This window comes from Trichechus manatus, unplaced genomic scaffold (assembly GCF_000243295.1).
Source record: "Trichechus manatus latirostris isolate Lorelei unplaced genomic scaffold, TriManLat1.0 scaffold00043, whole genome shotgun sequence".
Classification (NCBI taxonomy): domain Eukaryota; kingdom Metazoa; phylum Chordata; class Mammalia; order Sirenia; family Trichechidae; genus Trichechus; species Trichechus manatus.
In genome coordinates this window covers 17,292,312-17,299,024 of record NW_004443979.1, presented here as the reverse complement: position 1 = coordinate 17,299,024, position 6,713 = coordinate 17,292,312, and positions in this window count along the sequence as shown.

Here is a 6,713-nt window from a genome sequence, read left to right as displayed (position 1 = left end):
GATGAAGTCTCTGGTTTATGTGGCCCTTTCTGTCTCTTGGGCTAATACTTTCCTTGTGTCTTTGGTGTTCTTCATTCTCCTTTACTCCAGGTGGATTGGGACCAAATGATGCATCTTAGATGGCCGCTTGCAAGGTTTTAAGACTGCAGATGCCACTCACCAAAGTAGGATGCAGAACATTTTCTTAAAAAGCTTTGTTATGCCAATTGACCTTGATGTCCCCTGAAAGCATGACCCCCCAGACACCTAACCCTGCTACTCTGTCCCACTTTTTAATTCTTTGCACAACTGTTTACCTTCTAAAGTAACTGCTAATAAATACTGTTTATTCAATACTCTCATAGACTATATTTTAATAACTTATTTGAGGGGGGCATTTTCGTGTTTACTATCTTACCAGGTATTTTAAGTTTTCTTATAATCTGCCATTTTTGAAGTAATAAGAAAAATTACAAAATAGGCTGCTGATGTAGACTTCTCTCCATGTAATCTGTGTTAAAAGAGAAAGTGATGAGAAGATAGCTCTTATTTATTTTCCACAGTATTGCAAACCAGTTTTATATTTTAATTTGTCAGCCTTTTGTTGGGCCCTAAATGGAACATCTCAAGCAGGGCAAACCTCTTCTCCATTTTCTTTGTTGGAATTCTTCTCACAGACAGGTGTCTAATGTCTATGTTTTCCCAGTAAGACTTTTATATGTGCAGAACAAGCAAACATAAATGTGGGGTGATATACACGACCAAAATGCTGCCCACATTTCTAAGTCCACTATTGCGCTTGAAATTCTGAAAACTGTAATTATTAGCAAAATATTTCACTATAGGATCAGTTAAAGTTTCAGACAAAAATTAACATAAAATGATTAATAAAATATTGTTAGGCTAATTTAAAATGATGTCTGGCTGGCAGACATTGGGCCAATACCTCCCAACTTTCTTTTAAACTGCCTGTATTCATTTTTTCATTTCTTTATTTATTCAATAAATATTTATTGAGAGGCTAATGTGTGGTGATCTGCTCCAATAGAGATAACAACCTAGAAAAGCCTATGGAGCAATTCTGTTCTGTCACATGGGATTGCTATGAGTAGATTATCCACTTGATGGAAACTAACAGAATGAACCTGCCAGAAGAACAAACAAGTCTGTCTTGGAAGAGTTACAGCCAGAATGCTCCTTAGAAGTGAGGATGGCAAGACTTCATCTCACATACTTTCGACATGTGACATAGATTGAATTATGTCCCCCCAAAAATATGTGTTTAAATTTGGCTGGGCCATGATTCCTGGTATTGTGTGATTTTCCTACATGTTGTGAATCCTGCCTCTATGATGTTAATGAAGGAGGATGGGTGGCAGATGTGTTAGTAAGGCAGGACTCAATCTACAAGACTGGATTGTGTCCTGAGGCAATCTCTTGAGATATAATAAGAGAAGTCAGCAGAGAGATGGGGGACCTCATACCACCAAGAAAGCGGTACCAGGAGCATAGTGTGTCCTTTGGACCTGGGGTCCCTGCTCAGAGAAGATCCTAGTCCAGGGGAACACTGATGAGAAGAAAGCCAACAGAGAGAGAAAGCCTTCCCCTGGAGCTGACACCCTGAATTTGGACTTTTAGCCTACTTTACTGTAAGGAAATAAACTTTTCTTTGTTAAAACCATCCACTTGTGCTATTTCTGTTATAGCAGCACTAGATGACTAAGACAACATGTTATCAGGAGGGAACAGTCCCTGGAGAAGGACACCGTACTTGATAAAGTAGAGGGTCAGCAAAATAGAAGAAGACCCTTGACAAAATGAATGAACACAGTAGCTGCAACAATGGGCTCAAGCATAACAATGATTGTGAGGATGGCACAGGACCAGTGTTTTTTTTCTGCTGTACATAGGGTCACCTGAGTCTGAACTGACTCGATGGCACCTAACAACAACAACAACAAGAGTGTGTGCCAAAGTTCTGTGCTTTCTACCCAAATTGAGAAATAGACAAAATTTTTACCACCAGAGAAGGAGTGATATAAACTGGAAGAACTTGCATTATTTGGAATGACAATGAAGTTGCATTCAGAGAAAATACTTAGTGGTTTACTCCTAAGGAGCCCTAGTGGTGCAGCAGTTAAGCACTCATCTGCTAACCTAAAGATCAGTGGTTCGACCACAAAGGAAACTAACAATCCTACACATCAAAATAAAAAGCAAGAAAAACATAAAGACTCAGCAAATACAAAATCAACAACAATGAAAAAGGTGAAAGAAAATACATAAAGAAAAAGAACTCAGCAGAGAAAATTAAATGGAACAAAGAAACTGCCAACAACACACACAAAAAGACATCATAATGACAGCACTAAACTCATATCTATCAATAATTATGCTGAATGTAAATAAACTAAATGAACCAATAAAGAGACAGAGAGTGGCAGAATGGATAAAGAAAACGTGATCTGTCTATATGCTGCCTACAAGAAACACACCTTAGACTCAAAGACACAAACTAAAACTCAAAGGATGGAAGAAAATATATTAAGCAAACAATAATCAAAAAAGAACAGGAGTGGCAATATTAATCTCTGACAAAATAGACTTTAAATCAAAATCCACCACAAAAGATAAGGAAGGACACTATATAATGATTAAAGCGTCAATACAGAGAATTCTGGGAACATGGTGCTATAGATAGAGCACCACTCCATCCTTCCACAGCAAAGACCCGAAAAACTAAGTAAAACAGAGACAAACCTCAATCCTGGATCCTTAAGCATTAAATGAAGAGATAAAGAACTCAACCAAGCACCGAATGGTATAAGAAACTGACAGAGAACAAAGAGCAAGGAGAGTTACGATCAGAGGTCCCCTATCAGCTAACGAAGTACAGATCCACCATTTTGGACTCCTGCTGAAGATCAGTGGACAGGGAGTATGGGAAAGCAGATCACCGAGCTCCCAGCAGGAGACAGAGAACCCCAGTAACCAGCGATACCCACTTTTCTACCCCCATCCTTCCTCCTCCTGCTTGACCTTTGCTACTTCCTGGCTAGCTGGCCCACTGCTTCCTGCCAGGTGGATTCCCGGCTTCCAAGCAGGCCAATTCACTGCTTCCTGGCAGATGGATTCCCAGCTTTCCAGAGAGCTGATCCGCCGCTCCCCAGCAGGCTATGACCATGGGACAGGAGACACCGATTCCATGCTGTGTGAATTCGCCCCACCCACACCTGCCAGCTTCTTCAGTGCCATTTCTTTGTTGCTGGTATTGCTTTTTTCAGACTCTTTTTATTTCTTCCCTATCTCTTACCTCCTCCCCCTCCTTTCTCTGGAAAACCTAACTCCGTGTGCCATCTTTGCTTCTTCTTGACAGACTGTAAGTGCTGCTCAGCTGGGGAACTGCTTCCCTGATCTGTTCTCCCAGTCCACGCAGCCATGCTGGTGAGATCCTTGGGGGCTTTTTTTTTTGTTGTTTATTTGTTTTCTTTTCCTTTTTTCCCTTTATTTTTCTTCATTTTTCGATTTCTCATCTCTTTTTACTTACCTTCTTTTACTGCTTCCTGAATACCTGAATACCTCAACCCCTTATAGTTGGGCTATACTGCGTGGCTTGGAAACTGTTTCTTGGTCTGTGCAGCCACACCAGTGAGATCCCTGGGAGCATTTTTTATTATTATTTTTAAATTTTTTAAATTTTATTTATTTATTTTTGTTTTTCTCCATTTCTTGGTTTCTTGTCTCTCCACTCCAATGGCAAGCTCCCTCAGCATTTTTTTTGCTCTGTTTCTCTTTCTCCTCTCTCTCTTCTTCTCCATACCCAACCCAGATCCACACATCACAACATTCCTGTCCCCTTACCTCCTACCTATCTGCACAGTGTGCTGAACATTGCACTCCTGAGCAGCACAGGCATGACCTACTGGAACCTGCCATGGGCTGACCACTGGATCATCTTGTCAGCCCAAGTATGTGCCACAAACAACCCATCCCAGCCTCGCCCCTTCAGCTGGACCTGTCCTGCGGCAACATAACTCAGTGACTGGCCCTGCCCATTGGACAAGGAGGTGAAAAATATAGTGTCCCCAGATGAGCAGACAACAAAGAATTCACAGCCCACCTACTCTTACAAAAGCAAATAAAACAAAAAAGCAGGAAGAAACAAACAAATCTACAATCAATAAAAGAAGAAACCAACTACTGAATGTCCCGAAGACAGTAGGCAATATCAAAACATACAAAAAAAAAAAAGGATAAAGTGGTTCCAGTAGGTATTCAAAATAAAACACCAGATGACTTTCCAGTAGAAGAAAAGGCACTAGAACTACCTGATAGGGAATTCAGATCTCTAATATTCAGAGTTATCCAAGAGTTGAAGCAAAAAGCACACAAAATGAGGAAAAATTAGACAAATTCATGGAAAATATAGGCAAAAAAAAAAAAGGAAGAATTCAGGGAAATAATACAGGAATAAAATGCCAAAATAAATTCACAACTAGAAATCATACAAAAATAACAATTAGAAATCCAAAAGAGAAACAACAAGATTTCAGAAATGGACAGTGTCATAGAAGGGCTGAGGAACAGATTTGAAACAATGGAAGACAGGATCAGCGAAATTGAAGACAAACACTTTGATACAAGTCTGGGGGAAAAAAAGAAAAAAGAACAAAGAAAAATGAAGAAACCCTGAGGATTTTGTGCGATAAAATCAAGGCAAAAATTTGTGAGTGATTGGAGTTCCAGAACACAGGGAGAAAACAGAAAACACAGAGAGGCTCATGGAAGAATTGCTGACAGAAAACTTCCCTAATATCATGAAAGATGAAAAGCTTATCATCCAAGAACCTCAATGAACCCCACATAGGATAGACCCCAAAAGAAAATCACCAAGGCATATCATAATCACACTCACTAAAACCAAAGACAAAGAATACTGAGAGCACCTCGAGAAAAATGAAAAGTCACATACAGAGGGGAAACTGTAAAACTAAACTCTGATTACTTGACAGAAACCATGCAGGCGAGAAGACAATGGGGGGACATATATAAAACCTTGAAAGAAAAATACTGTCAATGAAGAATAAACAGAAATTAAAGGAATATGTAAAAACCAAACCAAACTTACAAGAATTATTAAAGGGAGTCCTTTGGTTTGAGAACAAACAACATCAGATGACAGCTGTAATCTAGGACACAAGATTGCACCAGCCAGATACCAACCTAGGCAATGAACTCTCAAGGACTATTCAAAACCAAAAGATTTACAACAGGGAACCAGAGAGGTTAATCTGTAAATGACAACAATGTCAGAACAATAAAAGAGGGAATAAACGGTGTAGGTAGAGAACTTTCTAATGGAGAAGAAGGCAAGGCAATACCAAGTAATAATATACTGGTTCAAACCTAGGAAGATAAGGGTAAATTTCAAGGTAACCACAAAGAAAGTTAACAAACCTATTCATCAAAATAAAGAAGAAAAACAAAAAGTATCATTAAAAACAAAATCTACAAAAACAAAAGAAATGAAAAAATCCACAAACAAAAGGAATTCAGCACAGGACAGTAAGAGGAATGAAGAAATCATCAGCACCACACACACAAAAAAAATTACAAAATGATGACAATAAACTCACACCTATCAATAATTACACTGAATGTAAATGGCCTAAATGCACCCATAAAGAGACAGAGAGTGACAGAATGGCTAAAAAAAAAACAGGATCCATCAATATGCTGTCTACAAGAGACATACTCTAGAAACAAAGACATAAATTTATTAAAAATCAAAGAATGGAAAAAAATATGTCAAGCAAACAGCCACCAAAAAAGAGCAGGATTGGCAATACTAATCTCAGATAAAATAGACTTTAAAACAAAATCCACCTTAAAAGACAAAGAAGGGCACTACATCATGATTAAAAGGATGATCCAGCATGAAGACATAACCGTAATAAATATCTACACACCCAATGACAGAGCTCCAAAATACATAAAACAAACATCAACAGTGCTGAAAAAAAGAAATCGACAGTTCCACTATAATAATAGGAGACTTCAACACACCACTCTTGGTAAAGCACAGAATGTATAGAAAGAAACACAACAAAGATACAGAAGATCTAAAGGCCACAATCATCCAACTTGAACTCATAGACATATTTACAACACTCCACTCAGCAGTTGCAAAGTACATATCTTTTCCAAAGCACATGGAATGTTTTCCAAAATAGACCACATCTTAGGCCACAAAACAACCTTCAACAAAATCCAAAACACTGAGATAATACAAAGTATCTTCTCTGATCACAACACCATCAAAGTACAAATTAATAACAGGAAAGAGCAAGGAAAAAAGATCAATTACATGGAAACTAAATAACACCCTGCTTAAGAACCACTGGGTAATAGAAGAAATCAAAGATGGAAAAAAAAAATTCCTAGAATCAAATGAGAATGAAAACACATCATATCAAAACCTTTGGGACACAGCAAAGGCAGTGATCAAAGGTCAATTTATAGCAATAGATGCACATGCACACATCAAAAAGAAAGCACAAAATCAAAACATTAGCTACACAACTACAACAAATGGAAACAGAACAGCAAAAGAAACCTATAGCCACTATAAGAAAGGAAATAATAAATATCAGAGCAGAAATCAATGAAATAGAGAACAGAAAAACAATAGAAAGAAGCAACAAAACCAAAAGTTGGTTCTTTGAAAGGATCAA